Genomic DNA, 17880 nt, shown 5'->3' with positions numbered 1-17880 from the left:
TATTTGTAACCCTAACAAGATTTGTACCTCCATAATATGATGAAATGGAAAAAAAAAGATTATTCACATTCAATGTTAGTAATCATATTCAATATATTGTTCTTCTCGTCATTTTATTTGTTACCTGGTTGCTTTGTTCTCTTCCTTGTGTTTTTGTGTTATATGAGCTGTGAAATTTAAGTTTTGGGTGTTTTTACACTGGTGAGTATAGATTTTTCTGTACTCAGAAAACTTTTAAGCATTTCTTGTAGTGGAGGTTTAGTGGTGACAAATTCCCTTAGTGTTTGCTTGTCCGGGAAAGACTTTATTTCTCCTTCATTTATGAAACTTAGTTTTGCAAAATACAAAATTCTTGGTTGGCAGTTGATCTGCTTAAGGAGATTAAAAATAGGACTGAAATCCTTTCTGCCTTGTAACGTCTGTTGAGAAGTCTACTATCAGTCTAATGGTTTTCCTTTTTGATTTACCTGATATTCTTACCTCGTGGCTTGTAGCACTTCCTTCTTCATGTCGACTTTGGCCAGTCTGATGACTATTGGCCTTGGTGATTCCCTTTTTGCAATGAATCTCCCAGATGTTTGTTGATCTTCTTGTATCTGGATGTGTAAATCTCTAGCAAGACCAGGGAAGTTTTCCTCAATTATTCCCTCAACTAGGTTTTCCAGGCCTTTTGTTTTTTATTCTTCACCCTTGAGATGCCTGTGGTTCTTATATTTGGCCATTTTACACAATCCCATATGTTTCACAGAACTTTGTTTATTCCTTTTGATTTTTTATTGTTGTTTATTTTTGAATGATTCAGTTAATTCTAAAGTGCTGTCTTCAAATTCTGGAATTCTTTTTTCTGCTTGCTCTAGTCTATTCCTGAATTTCTTACCTGTGTTTTGTATTTCCATGAATGAATTTTTCATTTCCAGAAATTATTTTTTTAATATATCTATCTCTTTAGTAAATTTTTCATTCATTTCCTGAATTATATTTTTGTTTTCTTTGAATTGTTTTTCCATTTTTTTCTTGGATCCCATTGAACTTCCTTAAAATCCAAATTTGGAATTCTTTATCTGTCATTTCAGTATTTTCATTTTGGTTGGGATCTATTGCTAGAGAGCTGGATTGCTTCTTTTGGAGGGGTTCTTTCACTCCTATTTTTCATACTTCCAGAGTTCTTATCCTGATTCCTTTTCATCTGGAGCAGCTGTCACTTCCCATTTTTGGATTTTTGGCTTTTGTTTAGATGAGACTTCCCCCCCACACACTCTTAAGGGCCTCTTATGAGTGTGCCTGTAGCATATGTTGGGTAAAGACCTTTGGTTTTGCTTGTGGGTACTTTGATGGAGGTCTAGATTCTGGGTGGATACCATGGTCATAGATATCCTTGGTGTGGTGGTATTTCAATTGCTAGTTATTTGTAGGTTGTTGAAGCGGTATACTATAAGCCTGAATGGATTCCCTGCCTTTTGTCAATAAGGGGAGATGGAGTTCTTTGAAATCCTTTCTCTTTCCCTAGCCCTGTTATCTTCTTAACTGTGTGAATTATATTGAGATGCCCAGTTTAATCTCTAAGTCAGTAGGTGCACTTGGAGGTAAGAGCCAACCATGCCCTACATGATTGAATCAGTAAATGCTGTAATGGGTGTTTTGGGGGACCTATGACTGGTTCTAGTCAATCAGAAGAAGCACTCAAATGTCTCACGCAGTGGGCAGGGCCATGGAGCTCCCAGGTGACTTCTAGTGCTCCACCACAGCGTGGAGTAGTGACATTGAGTGGGATTGGATCAGATGAATCCACAAAAGTGGGCACAAGAGCTGTCTTCACAGGGGTTGAGAGTTAGCTCCTAAGTAACTGGGGAAAGCCACCAGGGAGGGGTTGAAGTGGCCCCATCAAACCAAAAAGTCTGCTCGTGGGAGAGGGGCCATGTGCAATTCACAGACTGCCAGATGGGACTGGGTTTCACTCTTCTCCTTCTTCACTTGCCCCGTGGAGCTCCTTCTTGAGGTAGAAAAGCTCTCCAACCATTTGGGAGCCAACAGTGTGACAGAGCTGGGGGGGGGGAACAAACACCCCATATATCCTTTCCATGGGGCTTCCAAGTTTCTCCAGGGTTGATGTCTGCTGAAATATTGCTCCTTCTTTTTCTGCTCTGCAATTTCTTCCTGTGGAATTTCCAGTAAGTTCTGGCACATTTTCTTCAGAATTATACCTGGTCTATGTTTTCTTTCATCTAAAACTTTTCCTTCTTTCAGAGACAATCTGGCAACCAATGTCTCTGGTCAGCCATCTTGCCTCAAAGCAATCCCAACTATCTTTAAACTTTACATATGTGTGTACATTATAGTAAACATATATACTTCTATCCAGCTACTTAAATGTATACAAATGTCATTCTAAGATATTAAGAGGCATGCTAATATTTTTCCAGTGTAATTCAGAAATGAAGTTTCTCATTTTTGAAGTACAAAAAAAGTAATTGTGTATATGCAAAGAGAATTCTAAATTCATGAATGAAATATAGAATATAATGATATTTCTCAAAGACTCTTGTAAACAAGATGAGAAACAAAACATTTGATAAAATTCTGCTATAACTTCCAGTATAGTCCCACAGGGAAACAATTTGTTAAATGAAGATACAAATAAAAACTGAATTAGAGAGAACAGGGAAACAATATGTAATAGCAGTCCTAAGCATTGAATTTGAAAGTCTAAGTCCATCCACTTATCCATTATTTCAACAAGATATGTACTCTGAGAAGGTGGAAATATAAAGACAAGCTATATTCTCAATGAACTCACAGCCTAGAAGTGAAGACAGACATTTAAAGGAGACAACTGTTTCATTGCTTTTAAGCTTTGTGACCCAACTGCACCACCAATAGAGAGAACTAGATTGATGTTCTTGTTTTCTTAATGGCCTAAGTCCTAGACCATCCACCACAGCCTGTCTCCCACCCTGTTCCCCAATTTCTTCCTAATTCTCTCTGATTCTAATTTTACATTTATGGTCTCGAACTCACTACCCAGATCTGTCTCTTGCTCCTATGGCACTGATCTCAGGCCTTCCAGGCATTCACATACCATTAGTTACCCACCTCCAGCCAGTTTGCACAGCCAGCTGGTTCACTGAGACCTGGCATGGCACAGGCCATCGTGGCTAATGATCCTCCCTGGATCTTCCCAGTTCCATGGCCACACTGCCATGTGTCAAGTGCTGCAAAGATGACATCGCAAATGGTACCACCAGGAGACACCCTCCAGTTTTCTCAGGAATGGTTGGAAGTTTGGAGATCACAGAAGACTTCACAGAGGGAGTAATGCTCGCTATATGATTTTGAGCCTTGAAGAATGAATAGAGCTGTGCCAGGGTACTGAGGGGAACAGAATGGCATGCTTGATACACATAAATTCTAGAATACAGGGGTGAAAGATGAGCCCAGCAGCATCACCAATGGACTTATAAATGCCTTATTAATGGCCACAATGCAAATAGCTTCTTGGGGAAACAGTAAACGGGTTTGTTGATGTTCATGGATTCATTGCTTTTACTCATAGTCTATTATCCAGAAATTCACGACCTTATAGATGGAAACAAATGAAGACTCAGAGCTCCAGCTGGAGTACACTACCTTCTAAGTTTGGGGTGTAGTCCTACAAGATATAGTATGTACTGTAACCCAGGAATCAACATATGGTGCTGTTTCCCCTAGCCAAAATACTTGGGTTCAAGAACCAAATGGCAGATCAGGGAGTGGCATTGCTTGATATTGCACCTAATATTTCATATTCAGAAATTTACATCTCAGCAACACAACTCTAAAATGTGCTGGATTAGAGTTCTTAGTGCCAAAAAGAGAAGTGTTTCTATTATGAGACACAACTTTGCTTCAATTTAATTGGATGCTCCAATCCCACTTGCATCTACCATGAAAATTATTCATACTTACAATGCATGGCAAGTTGCAGAAACAACAATCCCACTTGCATCTACCCAGAAAATCATACCAGAACTTGAGGGAGAATGGACATTACTGACCAATCCTGCACTTGGATATGACTACAGTAACAGATAAGAATTTTTTGGTTGACTCCTTTTGGGAATGGAGTGATCATGGGTTTGGTTTGCTAGAGAATTACATTATGTTATTATGGCAATTATGATGTATATTGATGTTGGACAGCCAGAGGGGTAGATCATAGTGAACATTTGTCATTCTTTTTGGCTGCCCAGAATCTAACTTCTACCCATGTTTGGGAAATCTTGTACACTATGAAGAGTTCACTTTAAGCAATAGAAGCTCAATATGCCATAAAGTTACTCACCCAGACTCATTAGCAATGAGGGAATGAATATTTCGCTAATTTCATCCAATTAAGCGTATCTGCTCCAGCCTCTGAACCAGAAGTGAATCATGCAAAGAAATAATGATTATGCAGAACTGGGAAGGCTGGGAGCAGTGGTAGCCCCACATCAGTTTTGAGAGGCAGCACTGCATGGGGCTTGGAGCCAGGAGTAATGGAGTCAGAAGTCCAAGGTCATACCAGAGAGGTCACAGGACCAGTTATGAGACATGATGTTGGGCATTAATCTAAGCTTCAAGTTTGGTCTCCAGCTGTGAATATTTTGTGAGGGATTCAGTGTGATTTTAACAAAATTATATCTGCTTATATTAGTCATAATTAGTTCCTGCTCTTTGCAAATAAGACCCTGATTAATATTCTACCTCTTCTGAATGGGTAATTTGAGAGACGTTTGAGGGAGAGGTGCTTTTATTGCCTGGACCTAATGCATTGCTCTTGAATGCATTCAAGACCAGCACCCATCAGCCAGCTGACTTTACCAACTGAGTAACTTGTTTCTGATCAGAACAGGACCAGGCCTGCTCTGCTTTATGAAGCTACCTGAACAGTAGCATGCACCCAGTTCTGCTGTATTGCTTCAGTTTTCCCAGCTAATCAGCGACAGAGCTGCAATTTATTCAGGCATTCTGACTCCAAAGTCCTTGCTCATATTCATTATGCTCCACTGACTTTGGTAGTGATGTCTCATAGATGGGAATGGTCCCTGTGAAGGTGAACGGTCTCCTTGAGACTTTTCCAGATCACATCATTAATATAGTCTCCATATTATCTGATCAGCTATCACCTACTGACAATAGCTGACAATCAGTTTGATTAGCAAGCTGTATATTTTTTTAAACTTTTAATGTCATCCACCTGAACTGTCCTACACTTTTCACATCATTAATGTGCTGCTCTTATCTTTGTACTTGTCCTTCATCAGTGTATCTTTCATTAACATACTTCCTCTCTCCAGAAAGAACAGCATGGTCTCAGCACCCCGTTCAGCCTGGCTCCCACCACTGGAATCACTGCTGCTCCCCTTTCTGCCTTCTGAAACTCCTGCTTCTTTTGCTCAGTTCAGCTCTTTGCCAATCCCAATAATGGAATAACATAGTGTTTTATAGTTCATCTAGCAATTGCTTTGAAACTGTGACAAGTTTTGTGGAAGAAAAAGACCCTTAGAGGTGCAGAAGCATATCATACTAGGCTGTTTTAACCGAATAAGCAGCTTAATGCAAATAGAATGGATTTATTTCATGCACTTAGTTTTGGACAAAATTCATAGACAGAAGGCATATTTTTGTATAAGTAGAATCTTGCTCAGTTGATGATTCCTTCCAGTTTTCTAATAGAAAAAAAAGATGGGTGTCTCACTTAAAATACCTAATAAGCCTCAAAAATTCTCCCAATCACTTACCCTTTTTTTAAATATCCAGATCGAGAGATGAAATAGAGACAGCAGCGCTGTTGAAGATTAAGTAAACTACCATTGTAAGCGTCCTCAATAAATGTAGCTCATCATGCAAGTTGTTAAACATATAGATTTCAGAAAGCACATCTGTGTCACGTTTCACTGCTCCAGCAACACACTGATGGGAGATTAAAATATTTTCAAGAAATTGGACACCCAAAATGTTTATTTCCATGTTTCCATTTTCCCCATCATCACTTTTTGTTCCAGAGAGAAAAAGTCGAAAATTGTAGATATTTTCCAACAGCTTATTATCCTAAAATATTTAGAATGAAATTTAGAATGAAAATATTTTTTGTTTTCCATATTAGTGCCTCCAAAACTAGCTAAGCATATGATTATTTAATCAAGTAAAAAAAAACAAAAAACATGCATATAGTCAGTTCATAGACACTACAGGCACCAAAAATGGTACAAGAGAGTTTGAGAACCAGGGGAAGCAGAGGTTTTTAAATGAAACTGAGAGCTGTGAAAATCAACTATCATAGGCAAGACCAAGCATCTATAAAAACAGCACCTTGTATGAAAGGGCTTGTAGAAGTGTGGCCCATGGGACTGAGGACTTGTGGACTAAAGACCTAGGTGTATTTTCAGAAAATTTTTCCTATAATGGATTCCACTGAAATATAAGTTGCCTAGAAGAGATAATGTCATGGCTGCTAAAAATAGCAGAAGGCAGAGGGTAAGGAAGACTTTTCCAAGTGCCCTCCAGCAGTGTCTGAAGATGCCGAGAGCTTGTTCCAAAGGCTAATTCCAGCTGTGTAGGCAGAGATGTCACTTAGTGTAATGCAATCCTACAGGTGGCCAAAGCTCAGTAGACATGTCTTTTAAGGACATCTGACTCCTTTCTAATTCTGTGCTTGCCAGTGGATCTTCTGACCTACAATTTGCTTTCTAATCGAAAAAGACAGTTATATCCTGAATTAAGTTGTCAGAATTTGTTGCCTCATCAAATACGGATTTGAACATAAATTGGGAATCTGGTCTGTAAACCAGTTTTTAGAATTTTGGTGAATGTAAATCAGTTTCTACTTTCTGATTACTTCTTGGGAAACTGGTAAATATTTGTCTTTGAATCTGAAAAGCTGTAAACCTGACACCCAGCTGGTGTTTCTACCCAATCCCGCCTCCCCACGAAACTCTACAGAGCAGCCTACTTCAATATCTCTGTGCTCCTTGGTGAGTATTACAGCCATTTCATCTGTCTATTTTCCCAACTTGAAAAGGCATAAGGGTTATTTAAATTCAGTTGAAATTTTGTGGTTCAAGTCTGCAGAATTCACAAAATGACATACCACTATATAGGGTACTGGTTTTATTATAAGTGTTTTAGAAAGTCATTGGAGAGATGTAAGCAAGAGAGTGACAGGAACTTTGTGACATGTTTAAAAGGTCCCTGGCTACTTGTGAAGAGTGTGCTACAGGGAGACAAGAGTGGACAGGGGAAACTTCCAGCAGGCAGCTGCGTCCATTAATCTAAGTAAGAGACTAAGTAGCAAAGAGATCGGCTTGGGTTAGGGTAGTAGAGATAGAGTGTGGTAAGAAAGGAGAACAGTCAGGGAAAAATTTGAATGCAAAGTCCACCAAATCCTAGAAATTTTGATTCAGTAACTGGAACTATGAGGATCACTTCACTGAAATGGAGAAATCTGTGGGAGGAAAATTTAAGTTACTCAGGTGAAACAGGGAGAGGGAAAATCTAGGGTGCTATTTTGACACGTTAAATTTCACCTGTCAATTAGATATTCAGGGTGAAAATGTGAAGGGAGCAGTTGAATAAACAGATCTGGAACTCATTGATATATATTTGGAAGTATTTGGAAATATGGGTCGTAGTTAAAAAACAGGAATAGGATGAAAATCATTGAGGGAGGAAGTGTTAATATGCTATATAATAAGAAAAAATACCATCAATATATAAACCTTCTGTCAATGAAAACAGAATTTTGCTTTGCCAACATCTAAGCCAGTAGGCTATCATCACTATGTTCAATAACATTCATAAAATAAATATTTCATGTGTACTCAGTGTTTGCTAGGAATTTTGAGAGTGGCAGCGATGGAGATAGAGTAAAACCAGGCCAGCTGAAGTTCCACTGTAGCCCTTTCTGTGGCCAGCTCCTACATGAGGCAGGCCTTTCCATGTCCCCGTCACCACTGTCCCTTGATTCCACTAGAGCCATTGATTCAACCCCAAGGAACCTACTCTATTGGTCCACCTTCACCCCTCACTGGTTTCATGTGATCTCTGCCTTCAGGTTTTCAGCCATTAGTTTAAATAGCAATTTCATTTTAGTAGTTAGAAATGATTACTTCTAAAATAAAATTACCTAATGGGATACATTTAAATGATATCCTCTGTTTTAGGCTGCTATAACAAGGTACCATAAACTGCTGGCTTACAAAGGACAGAAATTTATTTCTTATAGCACTGCAGAATGGGAATCCCAAGAATGCACCAGCAGATTTGTTACCTGGTGAGGGCCCATTTTTCTCGTTCATAGATAGCGCCTTCGTGCTGTGTTCTTACTTGGTGGGAGGGATAAGGATGTCTCTGAGGCCTCTTTTTTAAGGGCACTGATCCCATTCATGAGGGCACTGCCCTCATGGCCTAATCACCTCCCAATACCATCACCTAATACCATCCTAATACCTAATCCTAATACCATCCTAATACTTACATCACCGTGAGGGTTAGGATTTCCAAATATGAATCTGGGGGATACATATTTAGACCACAGCACCCTGTCTCACACTTTGGTTTTACTAATGCTAACACATGGCAATCAGTTTACTATCATGCCTTATGGTTAAGGAGCCAAATAAATTGAGGATAATAAATTAAGATTTTACAAAGGTAGGATTGATTTGGTTAAAGGATAAAAAGAGATAAGCCTACTCTGAGTTTTTACTGTAGGATTTCTCACTTCTCAAGAGTAACTCTTATCTTTCTTTCATGAGCGTGAAAAACCTAGAGCTTATGAGTGCCTCAGGCAAGTGAGTTTGAAGGTCTTCTTCGGATTGAATTGAGAAATAATAATCAAAATCTAGGTCAAGATTTATTTATTCTGTAGAGGATTGTTTAAGCTAATGCTTTAAATTTAAGTCAGAACACATTGTAATATATGATTCATACTGTGCCTATCACATATTCTTAATGACTACCCACATTGTAATCTCATTCTGACTATTTTACTTTGAGGAATTTCCGAACATCAAGTAGTACAGCCATTAAATTATCATTACAAAGATATCAAACTTCCTTCATTGCATCTATTTCTCAAGACACATGTATGAGGTATGTGTCTGAAAGCTTTAGAAACTTCAATATACCTTTTCTGAAAAAGAATGAAAACAAAGGGTTTATAGTAAAAAAAAAAAAGTGAAACAGAATGGAAAAAAAATGGCAAAGAGAAAGGATCTAGGTTGATATATGACAAGGAGAGTTTCCCCTCAGAGAACTGGAATAAAGTCACTGATAGTTATCATTAGCAATTACCATTAGCATGTTAAATGTTGTAATAATTATTAAAATATAAGAAGTAAAAAAAAAGTTTTATAATTAAATAGCAAAGGTTTATGAGATGGTGATCATATTTGGTGGTGAATAAAGATAATTATCCATCATGAATACTTTTTTATAGGAGAAATTAAGCAATATTTCACTGATTTACATTTCAACAAAATCATTCTAGTTTGTATTATATAGCAAGTAAACCTTTGGTATTTAAGAGTATATATGCTAACTACACTAAGGGTTTACTCTGAAAGTTTCTTTTGTCTTATCAATTCTTCATATAGTTGGTTATGAACACTGGTTATGAATGAAAAAAACATACATTATACCATCAGTGAAATTAGGAAAAAGTCTAAATGAGTCCCAAAAAGCTCTGATACAGCTTGAGTCCCAAAAAGCTCTGATATAGCTTCTCTGCTAATATACACAAAATAATGACAACAGACCAAAATTGCATTCTTTGGTTAAAGACTCCACCTATCCACAACAGTACCAATGGAAAAAATAATAATAAGGCATTGAGAGAGGTAGAAATAGCATGGTTGAGTTATGCTACAATAGAAGTCAGAGTTATATTAGAATAAATATTTGAGTTATGTTAGAGTAAGAGTTAGCATTTGCATATCCTAAAATCTGGAGATGCTAAGGGAGGTGGATTTGACAGTCCTCCCTGAACTATGAGGATCAGGAGGTTATTCACAATTAAGGCCACACGTGCTTCAGTGAGGATGGAAGAAAAGGCCAGTCCCAATTCTTACTTATAAACCAAAGAGCCTGAGCAAGAGCATAGACTGGAGGTCTGCAGGAAAAAATGGGATTAGTGAAGAAGAAAGGGATTAATGAGCATAAGGCCAGATTTCTGGCTCTGTTACATGACCAAAAAGTGCACCTATCTTCCAACCAGGTTCCTTATAAAATGATGACAAATGTTCACAAAGAGGCTGGACAGGTGTAATGAATCTTATTTGCAAATGAATTTCCATAACCGCCAGTGGCTCAATAATACCAGGGAAATTTTCTAGGCAAGTGGAGAGCATCTAGTTCAAATTACACTTGAGGAAGCTGAGATCCAAGGAGACAAAATGATCATCCAGCTAAAGGCAGAGCCAGAAGAACATAGGCTGCCAACTCTTACAAGAGAAGGTTTCTCTCCAACACATTACAAGAGGGATAATATGTAACCTCCTCACAAAATACAAGGTACATCACTGAAATTCACAAATAAGCCTCAAACTGCCTTTTTAGCCCATATGTTCAACTTTTCCCCAAGCTCAATTAGAGTAAATCAGAAACAAATACTATGGCATAATTGATTTGAGTTTTATCTTCTTTTACTTCCTTTTATTTTTTCTCACGGAGTTGCTAATGAGCAGTAAAATGGCCAAAAATCAGAAAAGGAGAGAAAGCAAAGGACATATAGAAAACCCACCAAGTGACTAATCAGTCCCAATGTAACTGGGAGTTAACATTAACGTTATTTATCTGGTGCAGATCAAAAGCTTTCATCATGTTCTAAAATTTCAAAGAACTCAAGTAAATCTGGACCTAGAAGAAAACTTTTTCTGGAATAGAATGACGTGTCAGCCTCTCTCAGAATGTACCGAAGCTTTATTGTCTGAAACTGAGGTACTGCTTTCCTTATCACAAAAGATGTAGTTGGAACTGAAAATAAATAAGGTCTTGCTGGCGAGTTGTTCTCTTGCATTTATTTGCCTTACCGTCTTCCACACTGGACAAGTACAGACAGCAGAGCGTCCTCACATGGAAGACAGGAAGAAGCAACATGTTCCTTCTCACTTCTGGGTGTGTACATACATGTACACACTCACACACATACTCATGAAGAATGATCAGTTTCTTTCTGAAATGCTGTCATTCAATACACACCAATATATGCAAATGCCAAAGGGGAAAAAAGATCACAGGAGTGTTTTTCTTAATGTGTTAACTTACCCCACAGACTTTCCCAAGCTCTTAGCCTCACTCTTGTGATGTCAGAGAGCCTCCTGTGGCCATCAGTGAGCCCATCTTTCCTAGATTGTCTCTTATTTTTTCTACCCTTACCCATCTAATCCTACGTGATCCCAGTCCCTTGATTTTTGAAGCCATTTTCTCCTATTCTTCCAAGTAACTGCCGTCTCTTGGGACCCAGCCTCCACCCTTTCTACTCTGCTTTTCTCCCCTGCTAGCAAGGACAAGGAAGAATTTTCTAATCCTGAGAGGAGTGGGTAGAGGGGCTGCAGAGAAGAAAGTGACTCTCCTCAAATGTCTGGACTTAAGGAAGAGTATCTAAAAAAAAAAAAAAAAAATCAGTCCCATCTCCCTGTAAAGGTGAATCTTCTGATAGCTCATCTGCTATATTATCTGTCTCCTTGGCTGTTTTAGGTGCAGATTCTAGGAAGGCTGGGCAGAATTTAAGAGTAGAAAATAGATTACTCCCCAAAGAATCAATTTCTGAGTGTTGCTGCTTTAGTTAAAGTTCTCTTTGTTAAAGAGCTCCAGAAGTCAATCTGTTAGGCTAGTATTAGTATTATGGAACTTGATATCAACTCCATTAGCAGAAAGAAAGCTACCACATTTAATTTATCAAGCAGAGATGGTCATGTTAAACACCTTATTCAGGCCCCTGGGGTACATCAGCACAGGGTCAAAGATCTACTGTGTGTTTCTGACCTTGCATGAAGGCTCCCAAGTGGAGGGGGAGTGTAATGGGGCTGAAATCCATATCCTTTCCACGTGTTTGCTTGTGACCAGCCAGAACTGCAATCCCTAAAGGAAAGGGTGACATAATTTGTCACCCAAAAATGCCTTTTGTTGGCTGAACCTGTCTTAGCTTGGTGGGCTGCTACCAGGCAGAGGAAGTGTCTTTCTTTAAACTGATCTGCCCAGAGCAGAGGCTCTTAGTAGGACAGCCAGAACCTTGTCTTGGCCTGTCGAATATCACTTATCCATCCATTTTATGGATGGAGAAATAATTTCAATGTCTTCAAATGAAAAATCAATGTCTTTAAATGAAAAAGTGGCATCGACAGTGATTTTAAAGCTTTCTTTAGCAGTAAAATTATCTCTTCAAATGGATTCTGATAAACTTCATGTCTATATCAGAGCCGCTCTGCTTAAATTCTGCATTGGGGTTCTGACTTTTCCCTCTTCCCCAAAACCATGGTTTATTGTGGACTGCAGTTTTGCTCCAAGTTATTTTTAATAAAGCATCAGATGGTTTAAACTAAAGCAAAATAAATTTCCATCAGAGAGTTAGTCTTCTACTTACATGCTTCTTCTTACATGCCCACGGCATTTACCACTTTTCCAATGTACAAAGTGTGCTGGTAATTCATTGTCATTCATTATTCTCCTCCTCCCTTGGTTTTTTATTTTTCAGAGAGACTAAGGCTTTATAAAAGTCATCATGCTTGCATGAAATGGTAGCACCAAGCTGAGGATCGAAAAGTCATAATCTATTTTATGACAAGTTAAAAACAAATTATACTCTTAATTCTTTATATTTTTAATAAGTGTCCCATCTTTTGCCTTGCAGTTTTATGTTTACTGAGTGACAACTGAAGTATACTTCACGTGCATGTTTGAGGTACCATGAATGCTTATCCATACGTGAAACACAAGAAGACATTCTTAAGACAGATTATTCCAAATCAGTTACCCATCATTACTTTTTCTGTCTAATCCAGTCAAATCCTTCTCTTAGTTCTCCTAGTTCAGAGAAGTGTGGGTACTTTAAAAAGAAACTTTCTCTATTAAGCATTTATTATATTTACCTTCTTGGAATATTCATCTGTTTCAAGACTTCTATTTTAAAATAAATATTCTCAATTCTTTTTTCTTTCTGAAGTTGTGATGGTTAATTTTATGTCAACTTGGCCAGGTTGTGGTATCCAGATATTTAGTCAAACACCAGTCCAGATGTTGCTATGAAGATATTTTTAAAATAAGATGAACATTCAAATAGTAGACTTTTTTTGAAGTGCTACAGACTTTTATTTTGGTTATTTATTTATTTCTCTTTTTTTATTCCATGGCTAGCAAAGTTTTTATTTTTACTTGACAAATAATAATTACATATATTTATGGGGTACAATGTGATGTTTTCATTACAGGCTTTTATTTATTTACTTTATTTTTTTAGGTTTGTGGCATTTGATATTCTTTTTTCTTCTTTTATTTTTAGTTGACATGTAATCATGGTACATATTTATGGAATACAGAGGGATAGTTTGATACAGGTATACAATGTATAATGATCAATTCAAGGTAATTAGCATATCCACCACCTCAAACATTTATCATTGCTTTTGTTTTCTGAACATTCAAAATCTTCTCTTTTAGCCTTTAGAAAATATGCAATAAATTACAGTTCACCACTTTCACCTTACAGTGCTGCAAAACATCAGAACTCATTCTTCCCATCGCTGTCACTTTGTATCCATTATCCAACCTCCCCCACCCCACCACTCCAACATTCCCAGCCTCTAATACCCACAATTCTACTCTCTACTTCCATGAGCTCAGGTTGTTTTTTAGCTCCTACATATACATGAGAACATGTGGTATTTGTCTTCCTGTGCCTGGCTTATTTCGCCTAACATAATATCCTCCAGGCTCATCCATGTTATCATGAATGACAGGATTTCATTCCTTTTTATGGCTAAAGAATATTCCACTGTGTATATATACCACATGTCCCCTATACATTCATCTGTTGATTGACATTTAGATTTATTCCATATCTTAGTTATTGTGAATAGTGCTGCAATAAACATGGGGGTGCAGATATCTCTTTGATATCTATAAATTAGTAGACTTTGAGTAAAGTAGATTACTCTTATCCAGACTATTGCAGACATATATGATATCCACTATAGGGAAAAAGACAAACAACCTGCTTTCTCCTGCTATACTCTCATACAACATTTCTCATCATCAAAATGTGTGGGGTTTTCCCCATAACGAGCAACTCGTCAGCAGATACCAATTGGTTGTCCCATAATCAATTCAATTCTGACACTGTTTGCCTGGAGTTAGAGTCAAATCCCATAAGCTAAGGCCTCAGTCCCACAAAACTGCCTCAAACTTAAGATGCCAATCACAAGTCCAGGCCTCTGGGACCTCTCACCAACCAACCCCATAAAGTGACCCCAGGACCCCTACTCAGGTTTGAGCATTTGCTAGAGCGGCTTACAGAACTTAGGGAAACAATTTACTTATGTTTACAAGTATATTATAAAGGATATTACAAAAGATACAGATGACCAGCAAGACTGAAGATATGCACAGGGCAAGGTGTATGGGGAATGTGCAGAGCTTCCACGCCCTCTCTGGGTGCACCACCCTCCTGGAACCTCCACGTGTTCAGCAACCTGAAAGAAAGCTCTCCGAAGCCCATAGTTCGGGGACTTTTATGGAGGCTTCATCATGTAAGCATGATCGATTAACTCAGTCTCCAGCCTTTCCTTTCTTCCCAGAGGATCGGGGGTTGGGTAGGGCTGAAAGTTCTAAGCTTTCTAATCATGGCTTGGTTTTCCTGGTGACCAGCTCACATCCAGGAACCCACCAAGAGTCGCCTGATTAAAACAAAAGATACTCTTGTCTCCCAGGAAATTCCAAGGGATTAGGAGCTCTGTGTCAAGAACCAGGGTCAATGACAAAATGTTAGAACAAAAGATTTCCCTAACAACCTCATTGCTCAGGAAATCACAAGGGTTTTAGGAATTTTGTGCCAGGAAGCAGGGATGAAGATTAAAATATATATTTTGTAGCATAAATCACAATATTACATATATACACATATTTACCCATTCTGTTTCTCTAGAGAACCCTAATGCAGGGGTTCTCAATTGTGGCCCTGCCACATTCTCGTGTTGTTACTGACCCTTACTTTCATGCTGAAGACCACTAAATTTCCAGAGGAATCCATGTCAACATTTCTTAGGAGCCGTATGAATATAAGCATCTCTTATTAATTGCTGTTGATTAGCCAAAAGGCAAATATTTAATTAAACCTTGAGAGATAATAAAATTGCACATGAATTATCTAAGAGCACATAGGTCTGTACATTTCATTAAGATGGTTTAACTAATGATCATGTTTCTTATATCTAGTCTTTCTGCGAGCAGGTATATTGTTTCTTTAAAAAAGGAAAGTTTCCTAGAGGGATGGTGGTGTTTTTCCTAAAGTCATGGGTTTGTTAATTTTATTTATTTTGCTACTCATCCATGTTTCATTAGAAGCACTGCGGATCACACCACTGATGAACAGTTTGTTTGATATCCTTGAATATGTATACTCAAGAGTAATTATTGACCAATGTGAATGACAATGACACCTTGTAAGAGAAAAGATTTTGCTGGTAGGTTTGCATTCGCTTTCACATATACTTCTGTTTCCTAGGGTTTTACCTTGTGCTGCTGTCTATGGATTTAAACAGGGCAAGACAGTGTCCCCGGCATTGGCTGAGTGGGTTTTGACTGTTTATTTCAAGTAAAAACATAGAATTTTATTTGGCTATTTAAAGAAGAATCTAAACATCTCCACTGTGTTCCACCCAGGACCGAACAGAAGGAGCTGCACAAACTGCAATACAGACCTCCTGAGATTGTCACTAAAGATGACGCAGGAGGCTTTCGTGGGCAGTTGCCGAGACTGAACAATCAACCAGAGAGGCCAAATCTAGTGAAAATGCAAAATAACACCTCCACTTGAACTGCTGAAATTATGCACCTAATATTTTTTTTGGCATTAACACGTCCTTTCTTTCATGATGACAACAGCTAATATCAAAGTGTGTATACATATTTTTAATGGCCTCATTTTGCAAAAAAAAAAGTTTGCAGCTTTTTATTAGTTCTGTTCATTCTTTTAAAAAATGTTTTGAAATTTTCTGTCTTATGAAATTCCAATGCCTGGGAAACACTGGCCTACATACAGCTTTCTTGCTTATCTTGCTTGATACTGCTATTTCCAAATTCTAGTCACTCTTCCTCTGATGTTGCAAAGATGTGTTTCTGTGCTATGGAGAATGCAAGATTATTATCTTTATGTTGCAGGTGGTTGATCTGTTACCAGATGGCACTACCGGATGCTTGGCACAAAGTTAATAAAAAATATGTTCTCTAATGAAATGGAGCTAGAACAGATCCAGAAACTGTGCACACATTTCTCTGGCATCCAGCTTGTTGCTCATCTAAACGAGACTAGAAGGACAACCTAGACTATGCACTGTGGATTGGTTATAAGAATTGTTTACACAGCATGGGCCAGTGCCTCGGGCTGCAGAGTGAGGAGAATTATACCATTAACTGGGCCAGAAAACACCCTACTAAGGCTCTTTGTTCCCTCAGGCAAAGAGTTAACTGTGTTGTGTTCCTCTAATTGTGCATGTTACTCCACTTGTATTAATAATGAAGAAGCCTTCTTATGTAAAATGGCACAGACATATTTAAAACCATTTTGTACATATGATTCAAAAGATTACGTACCAGAATAATGCTCAAGGGAAAAGACCACCAAAACTTGTTCTAGTTCAAAACAAGGAATTTTATAGGTCAGTTGTTTTTATTGATTACCTCGTATTTGTTATTTACATTGCATAGTTAAAATGCATAATGAAATAATTGTTTTTATTATCCTAGTTGTAACAGGCTTGCAATTCATTCATCCCTGTATTTATTTATTCATTTGTTTATTTTTGTTTCTTTTGTGGGTTAGGCATCATGTTGGGTACTGGAGACACAAAATTGAACAAGTGCAGTGCAGTAAGTAAGAAAGAATGGGAAGTTCTAGACAGGTGCCAGTGGGAGGGCTGAAGTCTTGCATTCATGGCAAGACTGATGTTTCACAAAAGGAAACCAACCATAACCATCATCCTCATTTTGCTCTTCTTCAAATCTGCTTTAGGCACACATACCTTTTAGTGCTAATGAAGATATTTCCATTCTTTTCTTTCCTGCCTCCTCAAAAATGTGATATATAAGTTTGAAATCCTGAGAAATTCTGACTAATTTACAGCATAAGGATTAACAGAGGAATATAGGATGTTTTGCTACTGCTGAAACACTATTTATTGATTTAAAACACTTAGAAAAGCTGCTGCTAAATTATCTGGTTCTCATTTGAATAGGAACTCAAAGCAACCACAGTAGTAGCCGATATAGTAATACAAAGGTAGAAATAGAAGCTTAGCTGGAATAGTGCAGTGAAGGCTGAAGAGAGCTAGATGCAAAAAATTAAAATTTAAAAAAGGAAGAAAAAAAAAAGAAAAAACCTTGAGCAATACCAAAACAGGGTAAATGCAGAGGGAAGTTGATTTAAATACAATCCCAAAATTGCTACTAACAGAGAGGACCACAGTGAGCCCAAATGAAACATGTGACCGGCTGAGAGCCCCTCAAGTTAAATGCAGAGACTTTCATTCTTGTGTGCAGTTATTTAGACTGAAAATGGAAGCGTGCAACTGTGAGGCAGATCTCATTCATGCATAATTGAAACACCCAAGGGTAAAATACTGAGGCACAATGGATGACATCTGATAAAAAGAG

Source organism: Microcebus murinus, chromosome 15 (genome assembly GCF_040939455.1).
Source record: "Microcebus murinus isolate Inina chromosome 15, M.murinus_Inina_mat1.0, whole genome shotgun sequence".
In the NCBI taxonomy this organism is placed as follows: domain Eukaryota; kingdom Metazoa; phylum Chordata; class Mammalia; order Primates; family Cheirogaleidae; genus Microcebus; species Microcebus murinus.
Note: the sequence above shows the minus strand (reverse complement) of the source record.